The 15,512-nt window shown below is 52.1% G+C and overlaps 1 long non-coding RNA gene across 2 annotated transcripts; it reads left to right on the plus strand.

Moving 5' to 3' along the window:
- Window positions 1–7,325: 7,325 nt before the first annotated feature.
- Window positions 7,326–13,817, plus strand: LOC113258426 (uncharacterized). 2 transcript variants are annotated; one of them, XR_003317224.4, is made up of 3 exons: window positions 7,326–7,589; window positions 8,289–8,431; window positions 9,859–13,817. It is a non-coding gene; the product is annotated as an uncharacterized LOC113258426 (long non-coding RNA). The 2 variants fall into 2 exon arrangements; XR_008959387.1 differs by lacking the exon at window positions 7,326–7,589 and adding an exon at window positions 7,597–8,139.
- Window positions 13,818–15,512: the final 1,695 nt, after the last annotated feature.

Consider the following 15,512-nt stretch of genomic DNA (forward strand, 5'->3'; position numbering starts at 1 on the left):
CAGTGGCTTCCTATGGAAGGGTCAGGACTAAGCTCCCAGGCCTGACACGGGGCTTCCGGGGCCTCCCCCATTACTGCCCTTCCAGGCGGAGTCTCTACCCTCACCTCCCACCCACGTCACACTTCCATCTCCGTGCCTGCCTGCTATTTCAGGAATGCCTCCCTTACCCCACCAGACCCCTGAGTTCCTCTTCCAGGAAGGCCCCTGGTCATCCCCACCCATCTGGCTTCCCCAGCCTCTGACCTCCGGATCGGACTGTCCTGTGTAGGTCAGGCTGCCAGTTAGACCCAGAGCTCCGTGAGGACAGGGCCCAGTTATTAGAACAACAGCGGCTGTTTTCAAAATAGAAATTGGAACTTGTGCTATGACCGGGTTATATTTCTGCTGCGTTCCATGTTCCTTTGAACAATCTCCAGAAGTCTAAGACAGGTATCCACTAGGCAGTGTACGTACGCTGAGAAACTCCCTAGGAGCGCCCCGGTGGCCCTGAGTCACCAGCCACTACCACCTTCGTGCTGAGCCCACAGATGGCTCGGGATCCTCTCACAATAATGTTGCCGACAGCTGCTGCCACCTGGATTTGGCCCGTGGGGGGGACATCTCTGTGCCATCTGGGATGGGCAGTCCCTGAGGGCAGAGAATTGGCTGCGGGGTCCTTGTCCCTAGGGCCTAGCACCGTGCTTGGCCCAGAGTAGGCTCTCGTAAGTGTTTGCTAAATGAATGAATGAATGAATGAATGAATGAATGCCCCCTCTGGCAAAGTGGTCCAGTTACAAACACAGTGGCTTACTCTTACTTAAAAGATGGGCTGCTCGATTGTTCACAATAGCTAAATCGTGGAAGGAACCGAGATGCCCTTCAACAGATGACTGGATTAAGAAGATGTGGTCCATATATACAATGGAATATTACTCAGCTATCAGAAAGAACGAATTCTCAACATTTGCTGCAACATGGACGGCACTGGAGGAGATAATGCTAAGTGAAATAAGTCAAGCAGAGAAAGACAATTATCATATGATTTCTCTCATCTATGGAACATAAGAACTAGAATGATCAGTAGGGGAAGAAAGGGATAAAGAAGGGGGGTAATCAGAAGGGGGAATGAAACACGAGAGACTATGGACTATGAGAAACAAACTGAGGGCCTCAGAGGGGAGGGGGTGGGGGAATGGGATAGGCCGGTGATGGGTAGTAAGGAGGGCACGTACTGCATGGTGCACTGGGTGTTATACGCAACTAATGAGTCATCGAACTTTAATCGGAAACCGGGGATGTACTGTATGGTGACTAACATAATATAATAAAAAATCAATTAAAAAAAAAAAAAGATGGGCTGCCCGGGGCGCCTGGGCTCAGGCAGTTAAGCATCTGCCTTCGGCCAGGGTCATGATCCCAAGGTCCTAGGTTCAAGCCCTGTGTGGGGCTCCCTGCTAGCGGGGAACCTGCTTCTGCCTCCCCCCTCCTCTTGTTTCCGTGTGCTCTGTCAAATAAATAAAATCTTTAAAAAAGAAGTAAAAGATGGGCTGTTCTGGGGCATCAGGTCCAAGGCCCAGGGCTGTGACGTAGCACGCGTTGTACTCCTCTCTGAGCTTCGGTCTGCCCGTCTCCAGATGGGAGTAGCGGTACCTGCTTCGATGCGAGTGAGGGCGAATGGAGCATGGGCAGAGCCGCGGGCACAGCTCACACGCAGCAAATGCCAGTGTCTGACGTCCTCATGGAGTCAGTCTGGCCGCAAGTTGCAGAAACACAAGTCATCTGGTTCCAGTGAAAACACAAGTGCTCTTTCTGGGAGTGGGTGCCAGGCAGAGAGAAGCACCAGCTGTGTGCTCGTACTCGGCATGGACTCGGGGGCTGCAGCGCCCGCCGGGAGAGGTGCCGCGGCTGCATCCGTACCACTCACTGTATGAGGACTGCTGGGCGCAGGGCATGACCCGATTTCATATTCTTCCCAGCGGCCCCCAGGTTTAGAGAGCAAAGAACCTTGCCCAAGGCCACCCAGCCTGAGTGGTAAGGCCAGGCCTTGGCCGTGAGCTGAACAAAGCTGCCTGGGCTCAGAGTCATTCCCATCCCTGAGCAGCTGAGTCAGAGATATTCCAGGTGGTACAGCGGCCCTTGTGAGTCAGAGGTCCAGGGGCCTGACATCCCCCACTCCCCACTTAGTCCCGCCCAACACTTCAGCCCTGTTCCTGGAAGCCGAACACCTGCCTGAGGCCCCACCCCCTAACCCCCTCATGATACCCCAACGTGAGATGTTGAAGGGGCACAGCTTTTCGTATGGGCTGTGGAATCCCAGCCTGCCTGCCTTCAAATCCCTCCTTGGGCCATGTGGCCTCGTGCAAGTGACTTTACCTCCCTGGGCCTCAGTGTCCCACCTGAGAGATGGGGAGAATAATTTCCCGTTGTATTAATTAGCACAGACAAAAGTACTTGCATAATGCCTGGCTCATGGGAAGTGCTAACGAAATTTGGACTTACAATATCCACGTTATTGGATTACTGCTTTATCCAAGTGAGAAAAAATGTATCCATTATCTTTGTAAATGTGATCAAAGACCAAACTTACAGAAATTAGCTGCATCCTTTCCGGAACATAAATCCATGTTGGACTGTTACTGTAGAAGCTTCTAGTAAGCGTGAAGCTAATGTCAGGGACCCCATACCCCACTACTGTGTCGGCCCAGCCATCTGGGCCCTCACCATCTCTACTCTGCCCCCCATTGGATCCTACATTGTTCCAAGAGCAGTGGCCCCAGCCATCGCAGCACAGACCTCTAGTGGGGATGCGTGTTAAAAATACAGATCAGAGGGTCACTCAGCTGGCTCAGTTGGTGAGGGGGCAATTCTTAATCTTGGGGTCGTGAGTTTGAGCCCCACGTTGGGCATAAAGATTACTTTAAAAATAAAATATTAAAAAAATACAGATCCCAGGGGCCCCCTCATCCAACTCTGGGAGTGGGGCCTGGGGTCTGCATTTCACGTACGTTTCAGGCGATTTCTGACAAACTACGTGAGCACTGCTGCTTTGTTCCTTTTTCCTGACCCAGTTTCTTCTCAATCTCATGCCAAAAATATGCTGGGTATGGGATACACGGCATGGGGCTTCCCATCCCTGATCTCCTTTAAACCCCCAAATAGATCAAAAAAGAACTGCTGGAGTGTTGTAATAGAAAAGGAAACTGAGGCCCAGAGGGATGCTGTGGGCCCGAGGTCGCACATGCGGTAAGTCCTAGGACAGGGATTTGAACCCAGAACCTGCTTGCTTTCCCCTCGCAAGTGTGTACTCCCATAAATGCACCACCCTGCATCTGGGCCTGGGTCTAATTCTATAATTTCCTGGCAAAAGCTGGTCACTGCAGCCAGGCTTCTCAGCCAAAGGCACAGAAAAAGCAACTAAATACACAAGCAACTTGGGGTAGGGGAAGGTCAGCAGTTCAGAGGACAGCCTTAAAGGGAGAGTCAGCATTCCCGCTGGGGAGGGGAGTCATCTGGGGTTTGTGGTTGCAGTCAACACAAACCGGCTGTGGGTTACGTAAGCAGGAAAGGAACTTACTGAACACCCCTGGGGAGCCAACGGGCTTTACGAGTCAGAGAACCCAGCTGGGAGTTCTCCTGGCTTCAGCCCCTGCGTGGGACACTGACATGGCAGCCTGTCCCGCTGACACCCAGACTTGGTCAGTCCCTGTAGACCTCTGTCCCGGATGACTCCTGAAACTGGATGTAGGCACCACCAGAATGGGTCTGGGGGGGCCCCGCCTCCTTGGGTGATGGATTCCTTCAAAGGTCTGTGCAGGGGGCTGTGACTGGGAGAGCCTCACTGCACTGCAAAGCATGCTAGTACACTGGGGCTCCTCTATTGGAAGCATCATTAGGTGGGGGTGTTCACCTGATGTGGGAAAGGGGTTTGAACACAGGGAAGCCAAAGAAAATGGCAGAGGTCCACACAGACCAGGGGGCAGGGAAGACCCAGTGGTTCTTGAGGGCACAGCATTAAGTGGTTCACATCCTTCAGCTTCAGTCCCTATCTACAGTTTACAGATGAGAAATCTCAGGCTCATGTGAGTGGGGGGCTGCACTATTGAGTCCAGGTCCACCAGACACGTGAGCCAGGGCTCCTGATCGCCACGACCTACATTATTGCTTTGTGCTTCCGGGGACGGAGACTAGCCCACAAAGCCGACTGCAAGCTCACCTCTTCCCTGCCTCCTGCATGCCTCCTAGCTCAGACGAGGATAGTCCCTCTGCACCCCAAGAGGGGAGTAGGGCCAGTATTATTGCCCCATTTTATAGATGGGAAAACTGAGTGTGGTTGGGGTGCCTGTCTGGCTCACAGTGCAGTCAGGGGTCTCTCCCCACTGGGCTTCTCTCACTCTCTGCCCCGCATCCTGGCTGCATGGAAAGCCAGGTGAGAAAACCCCTCCCTCGAATTACATTTGCCTGGCAGAGAGGTAGCCCTGGGGAAGGCTGTAGGGTGGGGGTATATGCGTTCCGGTGGGACTGGGGCAGAATGAAGGTGAAGAAAGCTCTAGAATGTATGTTCAGAGCCCCGTTTCCCCACTTGTCTAGTTGCTCTCCTTCGTGGCTGGAGAAAACATCCCGGTCCCCTCAACCTACCCAGAGACACCCTCTTTCAGGGTCCCTGCAACTTAGCTGATACTGCAGGGCTTCTCTGGCTGGGCACAAAACCACATGAGACCCATGGCGCATCCTCGTGGAGAGTCCACTTATTACAGGATAGTTTATGAGGCATTCATTGTATGTGACATCTTCCCACTCTTCACAGTTTTCACACTCACTGTGTACTCCCTATGCCCCCCCCCCCCGCCGAGATGGCTGTCAGCGGACATGACAGCTACAGTCCAGACAGCAGGAAGGAGGGAGGGGAACAAAAACCATACCTCCAGCTGAGTCGGCCTCCTACAGGAAGCCCACCTACTTAGGTGGTGAGGATTTAATTGCATAGCCACACAGCTGCATGGGGATCTGGGAAATGCAGTCTGTTGGCTGGACACACTGCCAGGTAATATTGGGGTTCTGTTAGGATGGAACCAGGGGAACGTGGATATGGGGTGGGCAACCAGCAGTCTCGGCCACTCAGGTCAAATGTGCTAAGATCCAACAAAGGGCCAACCCAGCATCCCCCGGGGCCCTGCTGGTCCCGAGGCTCCACATATAGTTGGTTTGGGCATTTGGTATTCTAGATCCGGGGCCAGACTTCCTCTATCAGGCCCGTGAGCCCCAGGAAGCAATAGTCCTCTCCTTAATCATCCCAGGGCCAGCTATCAGGCAACTAGAGACCACCCGCAGAGCCCAGAGCCCACTGAAGTCATTCAAACTAGCCAATCCTGAACTGCTCACCTTGCCCTGTCTCGCCTTTCCCACGGAAACCCCAATGAAGGCCATGGGGCCCAATCACCCACCCCCCATCTTCTATCTCCCGACTACCCCAGTGTTTTTCCACGAGGAGAGGGTCTCTAAGACCCTTGAGTATAAGAAACTCTCCTCTGGGCACCTGGCCGGCTCAATCAGTAGACCATGCGACTCTTTGATCTCGGGGTGGTGACTTCGAGCCCCACCCTGGGTGTAGAGATTCCTTAAACCAAAGCTCTTCTGTGGCTGCACTGGACTGACCGTCTCATGAAAGAACACGAAACGGGTCCTCAGAGACAGAACGTCCACGCCATCTCTCACTTGCACCCCGGCTTTGCTAGTCAAGGGAGGGTGGGTCATGCTGCGATAACAAGCGACCCCCAATGCTGGTGGCTCTGACATAACTTCGTTATTTCTCATGCAGGTGGCGTGTCCATGCAGGGCTGGGGGGCTCCCCACCGCTTCTCGCTCCAGGACCCAGGGCCACGGAGCAGCCACCACCTCACAGCAGGGGGAGAGGGTCTCCACCTGGTAATAGTGCTCCAGCATGAGGTGACTGATGTCACTTTGCACACATCCATGGCCGTGGCTGGTCACATGACCCCACCCAATCTCAAAGGGATAGAGAAGTGTCATCCCGCCACACGCATGTCTGGAGGGCAGAGGGTGGGACAGAATACAGAGACTGACACAAACAAGGACCCCAGGCCTATGTTCGGGGAGGCTGCCAGGCAGCTGTGATCCCCTGAGCATGGGCGGGGGGGAGCAGCGGCACCCTGGGGTGCTGCCCTCAGCCCAGCCCTACCTAGGGCGAGAGGAGCTGGAGAGAAGGCAAGACGGGACATCCCAGAGCCGGGGGCTGTGAGGCCAGACACTCATACCTTCCAATCCCAGCCAGGAGGCTTGCATTCCACTTCTGTGAAATGGGAAGAGCATTTCCCAGCCAGCAGAATTTTGGTGACGATTATGCAGGGAAACATGCCTTTATACTCCCGGCAGCTTTCCCTGGAAGGCAGTACTTTTTGGTGGAAGACCGCTTGACGTACTAAGCCCCTCGATGAATTTGAGTGGGCAAATTTGAGTGCAGGAGCTTGCCTGAGAGAGGCTTGGGGGAGGCAGCTGTGTGTGGGGGGGTGCTTACAAAAGCACAATATATTGCTAAGATTTCTTTGGGACTGACTTTATTTGAGATGGCTTGGAAGCAGTTGATGGAGATTATGGGGGTATCCAAGTCCCCCCAGCCCCACCAAAACTGGGAACAGATCAATTATTCTGTGCAACAGAGAAGATTTGGGGTTTCCTGTGGCAGTCCACAAGACCGGCGACAAAAAGAGAGGGGCACAGGGCAAGGAAGGCAGTGGGACAGAGGTTACCAGGTGGAGTACCACCAGAGGAAGCCCTGGGAACGGGAAGGCCGCAAGAAGGTACTGTAAGAATAGGGCTAGGTTTTGTAAGCCCCAATTCCTTTCCACTCCTTAAATCTTGAGTAAACTCCCTCTGTTGACAGGAGTCTCACTCCTGCACCAGGGGCACTCAAAGTGTAGCTGCGGCCTCAGAGGCCCCTCTCCTTCCCAGGGTGGAGGTGGGAATAACCCATATCAAAAGCCGGTCCTGCCCAGCGCAGAGGGACAACGCTGAGGCTGAATTTCCTCCTTGGAAGACTCAAATAGCCAGCCCCGGTGGCATGCTTCCCCTTCTGAGCAGAGAAATGGGGCAGAGGGTGGCAGAAAGACAAGAAAGAGGCCTCCTGAGACCAGGTGTTATCTGCTGAATCTATGTGGGCATAACAGTTTTGCAGACAAGATAAACTGAGCCCAGGGGATCGAACACCTTCCATGGTACCCCAGCCAGTCAGCGGCGCAGCCAGGGCGAGGGGCTGCACCTGCCTTCCCGGCCATTAGAGGAGGGAGGCTGGGGCTTGGAGGAGGAAGGCCTGGCTCGAGGTCACACGGCAATTCAGCAGCAGAGCCAGGAGGCAAGCACTCTAGATCCTGGCTCTGGCTGCTGCCAGCCTGGGAAAGCTGCCCAGCCCTTTCACCCACTTTTTGCCTTGTACTGGGGAAAGGTTGAGCCGGGTAGCAGAGGCGGCATGATCTGAGACATTCACCCAGGCCCAGACGCTAGCGGATGCATCGGTCCCCCTTGGACCCCGGCGGCGGCGAGCAGCATTCTGAAAGCCCACCGGCGCAAGACAGGAACTGAGGACAGACGTGCTCAAGGTGGGGAGCTCGGCCTGATGCGCCCGTGATCTCACTTAACCCGTACGCGGCCCCAGGGGGTGGGCTTCTCCGCGGGCTCTCCTGTTGCCAGAGAGGACACTGCGCCGAGTAAGACCGAGGTCCCAGGACTCGCAGTCCAGTGCTCGCGTCCCCTGGCGGGCCCTCGCGGCGGGAGGGGCCTGGCGGGGCTCCCAGAACGGTGGGGGAGGGCGCCTGCGGCCCGGATGCCCTCCCCGCCCGGGCCGGCGCTGCCCCGGCGGATTCCCAGGCGGGCCAGAGCAGGAAGGCGCAACAATGGGCAGCCGACAGCGGCGGGGAGCCCGGTTCCGGAGGCAGGTCGCAGCCCGCCCCTCCACCGCCACCGTGGGAAGGAGGCCCCTGCGCGGGGGACCAACGAGATTAACGGCTGCCACCGTTTGGACCCTTACTGTCTGCCGGGGCCTGCCTCACCGCCTTCCGTGGCTTATCTCCTGGGATCTTCGCCTCACCCTATTATTTAGTCCTATTTTACAGATGAAGCAATGGAGGCCTAGAGTTTAATACGCACAAGGTAAGGAAGACGTGAAAGCGAGATTTGATCCTAGGCAGTCTGGCTCCAGATCCTAAGCTCTTAACGACCGTAGTTAGCCCCCCACACACACACACTCGTGCTGTATATACTTTCTCATATTTTTTCCTTTTCACTTATATCATTGGCAGCTTTCTAAGTCATGAATACATCCCACGGTTGTCAAGTCCTGCCATGCTGGGAAGACCTTGTCCGTGCCCCCCGCCCCACCCCGTCTTCCCCACCAGCTAAGGGGCCTGCATTCCCACCACGGGCGCCCTGTCATTGAGTTAAGGTAGGCTTCCTCTAATTTAAATTGATGATGACAGTGGGGTGGACGACGGGTGCTTAAACCCCTCCTCATCTTGATCAGAGGCCCTTCTCCCCACCAAATCGCACCTTGTAGATAAAATGTGATTATGCCCTCAAAGCTGAAAGACAGGCCCCCTCCTGCATCCAATCAGATTGCGGCACCCAAGCCCCTCCCACAGAGAAGATCTGGGACAGCCTGGCTGCCAGGTTCCTGCTCTGCAGATTTCCTGCTTTGAACACGAGATGCTGAGATGCGGAGACACTTCTTAGAATCGGGTCCAATGAAGATCTGGAGCCCAGGGCCACGGAAAACCCGGAAAGGCCCAGCATGGCTGGGCGGTTGGTGGCTCCAAAATCTTCAGAAAGGATGGGGGGCAGCAGGAGCTGGTAGAGGGACAAACCTGGGGGTGCGCTTACTGCGTTTTATGTAAGATCAAGGCCTTAGATGGAGGCCATAGATGACTGGAAATGCCCGTGGGACTCGAGGGCACTTCTCACCTGTCTCCCTTCCACCTGAGAGACTGGGAGACCGCAGGGCCGTGGGGGCGAGAGAGCGGTTGTGGGGAGACTTGTCCAAGCCACTACACTAAGGCTGCTGGGAGAAAGTCCAGGAGAAGCGGAGAGACTTCTCATTTGAGAGTAACAAACCAGCTAGAGGCCCCCTTCCAGGGCCCGCTTTGGCCCTCACAGGCCGGCTGGGAGCTCTGGATGGAGAACCCAGGTTTGGGAGATTGGTGTTCTGGTTTCATTCCCACCTGCGGGCTGTTTTATAGCCTTGACCCAGTCACTCCCCCTCTCTGGGCCTCTAGCTTCCCAGTCCTGCCACACCAGGGCCCTCCAAGGACTCTTCTGCCTGACAGGTGGTCCATCAGAGGTGCTTTTCCTTCTGAGATCCCCTGAGCTGTCAGGGGGGTGACCCGGTGGAAGTCAGCTCTCTGAAGCTTCCTATTGCCAGCAATTAGAGTCTTCCAAGTACAGCTGCTACTTGGGGGTCACCCGGCATCCACTTCCCCTGTTTCCTTGGGGGAAGCCTCCCTGCTCCACCTCAGCCAGGGCGGTGAGCGGAACGGACTCCATCCCTGAGGCCATGGGGAGGAGGGTGACCAGACAGGGAAATGCCTGCGTTCTGGTCCCTGAGCTGTCCGGCGTAGTCATGCGACCCGATTCCAGTCGACGGCAGTCAGGCTCAGGATCTGTCCCAAATGCTGAGAAGTCTGGAAGCGTAGAACTTGGGCTGGTGGCTGGAATTGCCGGCAGCCATCCTGCCTCCGCTGGGAGTGGAGCTGTGGCAGAGAAGGGGGGGTGGAGGTGGAGAGGTCCGGCTCAGTCCATCCAGTCCAGCTGTGCCTGAAGCCAGCCGCCCTGGGATTTTCAGGTCCCGGAGCCAACACACGCCTTTGTCCCTTACAGCCAGTTTGAAGCGGGCTCCCCGTTGCTTACAACCAGAAGAATCGGGACTGGTTTGTTGGATTTACTTGATTCTACGGCACCATCAACAGTAAGATAATCTTTTAAAGGAAAATATTATATCCATTTAAATAACAGCTTTTTTGATGAAAAAAGCAGCATATCAGGTATGCCGTTAAAAGACTGAGAATAGTATGTTTTTATTTCTAAAATTGTCCCCTTCGGTTATTTGATCAAAATTCTTCACATTTAGAGTCTAAATTTTCTTTGGATGGATTTGGCAATTTTTACTTCTAATTGCATTGCCTGGCTGGCGACAGCCTTCTGGACACTTACGTTTCCATGTGGCGTCATTTTAGAAGTCTTGCGAAGTGATAATTAGGGATCTGGTCAGGTAGAATTCCACCAGGCTCGACTGCAGCCACCTGAGCAACCAGAGGGCAGACATGAAGACACGTAATCACCCTCCGCCTGCTGACTGGCATGTTTCTTGGACGTCGACCGTGGGGCACACCCTCATTCCAGAAACGTTAAGATGCCAGCGTGGGGCCCGTGCGTCAGAACTAGTTCTGATGGTGTTACCATTTCCTGCGGGACAGGCACCAACCCACGCAGAACGGGGTTACGACCTTGGGCAAGGAACATCACCACTCTGTTTCTGTGTTGCCCCGCCTGTAAATGAAAATAAGAGCTTCACAGGGGTGTTGGGAAGATTTCATGAAAAAATCAGTGTGTAATACTCTTAGAACAGCGTTGGCATATAAGGATTGCCCAGTACGTATCCGTTATTGCTGTTTTAATTCTCACAACCCCCCTTGGAGGTCAATGGGATGATCCTACTTTGTGGTTTAGGATCCTGAGATCAGAGACAAGAAGGGACGTGTTCCAGGTCACTCATCGGGGAAGGAGATGGTGGATCTGGGACTCAAAGCCAGGCGTGTCCAGTACCCAGGTCTTATGTTCTTAACCATAATGCCACGTGGACCTCCAAGGGTGCAGGCTGGAGCAGTCCAGTTCTTAGACACGGAGCAGGGAAAAGTCAGACTCACTCACCAGCCGAGCTCACTGTCTTCATCTGATATGTGGAACCCTGGGTCTTTGAAAACTCCAGAGAGGGGCGCCTGCCTTCGGCTCAGGGCGTGATCCTGGCGTTGTGGGATCGAGCCCCACATCAGGCTCCTCTGCTATGAGCCTGCTTCTTCCTCTCCCACTCCCCCTGCTTGTGTTCCCTCTCTCGCTGGCTGTCTCTATCTCTGTCGAATAAATAAATAAAATCTTTAAAAAAAAAAAAAAAGAAAACTCCAGAGAGAGAAAACACCAAGGCCTCGGGAGAGATGGGACTTGTCCAAGGCCATACAGCCAGGGAGTGACAGAGGCTGGAACTCCCCATTCCCTGACTCCTCACATATCCTCATGCTTCAATACCCTCCCCTGTAGGCATCTGTCCCAGCACCCCCTCCTCCAAGAAGCTCTCCCTGACCGCCACAGCCCACGTCCCCGTGTCTTGCTCCTTGCAGGGTCTTAACATTTTCACTGGCATTTCAAACATGCGCTTTGGAGTCAGACTGATCTTGGATTTGAATCCTCCTTCTGCCACTTATTAACTGTGTAATCCTGGGTTCATTTTCCCTGTCGCTGAGGCTTAGTGTCCTCACCTGTAAAATGGGCTACAAAAGCCTATCTCATGCGGTCAGCATCAAGTTTCAGGGGAGGTCGGGGCTGAGCACAAACCGGCACGGAGCCCACATGCAGCAGCCTTTCCCTCCCTCCCCTCCTCTATGCAGCATAACTACTAACGTTAATAATCGAAATAAAATAAATAATAAGGATAATGGACAGGAAAAGAAAAGCCGATAGTGCAAGTTTTATTGAACTACACACACACACACACACACACACACACACACACACATATATATTTGTGGCAGTGAAAGCTAATTAACTAAACAAATAATACAAAATTATACTTTTGAAAATAGGAAAACAGTAATGAATTAATACTTTTAAGTCACATTATTATTATTATTATTATTATTAAAAGGAAAAGAGCACATTAAGACACACTTGCAGAGAGTGGACCCAGGAGGCTCAGAGTGTGTGATGTGCACAGGCCAGTGTGAGGCTCCTTGAGCCTGGCTTCTGGCTCTCGCGGTCACATAGCGGGAGCTGCCTGTCCCGCACCTGCTGTTAAATGCAGGGCCTGGGGAGCACTGGATGGAGCACCGGTGGCCAAAGTTGAGTTTAACCATTCTGAACAGTTACCAAACGTGAAGCCAATGCCTGTAGTGGGGTCTGGCCGTGCTGGGAGCCAAGCATACAATGAGGTTTTCTGGACTAACTTCCATGTGGAACCCAGTGTTTACCATAGTGAACATCGTCTTCCACTGGGCTAGTCTCATATTAAACCTAACGGTAACCACAGTGATTGTTTAGAACGTGGACTAATGAAAGATTTTGATGGGGAGGAGTCATTTTCTCACCAGCTTTGGTAAGAACTGCCAGTGCAGAGTGATAATAAAAAGGAGACCGACTTGTAGAGGTTTCATTATTGCTTTTAAACTCGGTGCAGACGATGCTGCTCTCGCTGCTTGCACAGGGCAGACCTCCCTCTGCTCCCCCCTCAGGCCTCCATTGTGCTTCTCTCGTGGTAAGTGTTGTTTTGTGATCATAACACGATTCAACCACTGGGCATCCCCAGGAAGGGGTGAAGGAGGGAGGGAGGGAGGGAGGCAGCCCGGAACAGGGAGCCATGGCTTCTGAGTCCTAGGCCTAACTCAGTTATAACCTGCTGTGTGTCTTAGGGAAGTCACCCCCTCTCTGGGCTTCGGATGGTATGGGACATCCTCCCCCAGCTTCCCTCAGCCCGGACGATCGAGATGTCAGGCCCAGGGACGGAAGTATGCGACAAATGCACGCCTGGCTCTAACCCTGGGCACCTCTTTAGGAGTCAGACCTAAGCTAGTGCTGGGCCAGGTCCCCCTCCCCCACTGTTAGCTCTCCTGCCCCGGCTGCCTCGCTACCCGCTACCCTCAGGCCAGGACTGCACCGGAGCGGCCCCTCACGTGAAGGGGGCTGAGCTCCAGTGTTCTGCCAGCCCCCAACTCCCAGTGACCTCTGTCATTGGAGTTACCTTATGGTTCCCACCGTGGCCACCCCGTTTCCAGCCTGTAAGAAATGCCTCCCCTGTGTCCAGCTGCGGCAGAGCCCCCACCGCCCCAGGCTGGGGCCCTAAGTGCCATCTCTCGATCCTGTCGCTCAGCCGTCTCCTTTCTGGTGGGCTGTGCTACAGCAGGGCTTGGTTAGAAAGCAGCCTCATTCCCTACCTGGAACCTCTGCTCCCTTCCCACTTTTCATCTGATGGCTCCCTGACCTGCTGCAGGGCCGTGGGAACACCAGACTGCCTGGAAGAGTGCACACTCAAACGTACACCCTGATTCCACATCGATGTGGCCAAGGGTCGATCTCATGGCAGCAAGGTGGCCACGGCAAGAGCAGACGCGGCAGGTGGTGGCCCAGCTTCTCCCTGTCCTTCGGCTTCTCTGTAGTGTTGCTACTTTCTCTGAGTAGGTAGCTCCTTCCAGAGCAGAGAAAGAGGCTGGGTTCTTACGATGCCACCAAGCCTTTTATACTCGGGTTTCATCACAGTCCGGGAGAACATTCATAACCATGTAAGCAGGTCCTCAAAAGGAATGTTTACCAAGCTCGAATTCCCTGGTTTCTGAGGCTTCAGTACCTCCATTTTCAGCCCTCCGGTGACCTACATAACTGTGTCCCCAAGCTCACCTGGCATTGAGGGATCCTCCACGTCTTTCTGTGGCTTGATAGCTTATTTCTTTTCATGGCTGAATAATACTCCATTGTCCGGATATAACGAAGTTTGTTTACCCACTCACCGATTGAAGAACATTTTGGTTGTTTCCAGGTGTTGGAGATTATGAATAAAGCTACTATAAACTTTCAAATAGATGCAACTTTTCTTTTTTTAAGATTTTATTTATTATTTATTATTTGAGAGAGAGCACGTGCAAGTGCGTGGAGGGAGGAGCAGAGGGAGAAGGAGAGAGGGATTCCCAAGCAGATTGTGCACTGAGCGCAGAGCCTGACATGGGACTCGATCTCACGACCCTGAGATCATGACCTGAGCCAAAACCAAAAGATGGACGCTTAACCACCCGAGCCACCCAGGCGCCCCTAGACATAACTTTTCAATGTAATTGGGTAGGTGGGAGCGCAATTGCTGGATTGTGTGGTAAGAATGTTTACTTTTGTAAGAAAATTGTCCTCCAAGGTGGCTGTACTATTTTGCATTCCCATCAGCAATGAATGAGAATTTCTGTTGCTTTTTATCTTCGCCACGTTTGGTATTATCAGTTTTGTGGATATTAGCCATTCAAAAAGTATGAAGTGACATCTCATTTTAATTTGTCATCCCCTAATGACATATGATGTTGAGCATCTTTGATATGCTTATTTGCAACCGGTTTGGGGTTTTTTTTGGTGAGGTGTCTGTTCAGATCTTTTGCTCACTTTCGAATTAGGTTGTTTGTTTCCTTATTGTTGATTTTTAAATACTCTGTATATTTGGTGGTACCAGTCCTTTACCAGATATGTTTTGCAAATATCCTCAGTCTGGAGAAGTGGCTTAAATTTTCAATGTAGCATTTTTTCACAAAGCTGAAGTTTTTACTTTTAATAAAGTCCAATGGGATCCTTTTTCTTCTATGGGTTGTGCTCTTAGTGTTAAATTAAAAAATTCATTGCCAAAACCAAGGTCACTCAGATTTGCTCTTATGTTAGCTTCTACAAGTTTTACGGTTTTACGTTTTACATTTAAGTCTAAGATCTACTTTGAGTTCACTTTTGTAACACGTGTAAGGGCTGAATCTAGCTTCACTGCTTTGTACAGGGATGCCCAATTGTTCTAGCACCATTTGTTGAAAAGATTATGCTTTCTCCATTGAACTGCCTTTGCTCTTCTGTCAAAGATCAGTTGACTACATTTGTGTGGGCCTATTTGTGGGCTCTTTGTTCTGTTCCACTGATCAACCTGTGTATTCTTTTCACCAACGTCACACTGTCTCAATTACTGTAGGTCTATGGTAAGTCTTAAAGTCAGGTAGTGTGAATCCTCAGACTTCACTCTTCTTCAGTATTGTGTTGGCCATTCTGGTCCCTTTGCCTTTTCGTATATAAAGTCAGCTGGGTAATATTTAAAAAATTTGCTGGGGTTTGATTGGGATTATGTTGAATTTATAGATGGAATTAGGGAGAATTGACATCTTAAAAATATTTAGTCTTCCTATCCACACACATGAACTCTCTCTCCATTTATTTATATCTTCTTTGATTCCCTTCATTGGAGTTTTATAATTTTCTTCATATAAAGCCTGTGCCTATTATGCCTCCATATTTCATTATTTCTTGCTGCTAATGTAAATGGTATTGGGTTTCCAACTATTCATTGCTAGCAGTGGGAAGCAATTGATTTTTACATACCAACTTTGTATCCCGTGAGCTTCCTATAATCACTTATTAGTTCCAAGAGCTTTTTTGGTCAAGTCTTTGGGATCTTATCCATAGACAGCCACGTCCTCTATGCACAAAGACAGCTTAATTTATCTCTCTCCCTACCATATATATATCTTTCCTTTTCTTAT

Source organism: Ursus arctos, unplaced genomic scaffold, assembly GCF_023065955.2.
Source record: "Ursus arctos isolate Adak ecotype North America unplaced genomic scaffold, UrsArc2.0 scaffold_16, whole genome shotgun sequence".
In the NCBI taxonomy this organism is placed as follows: domain Eukaryota; kingdom Metazoa; phylum Chordata; class Mammalia; order Carnivora; family Ursidae; genus Ursus; species Ursus arctos.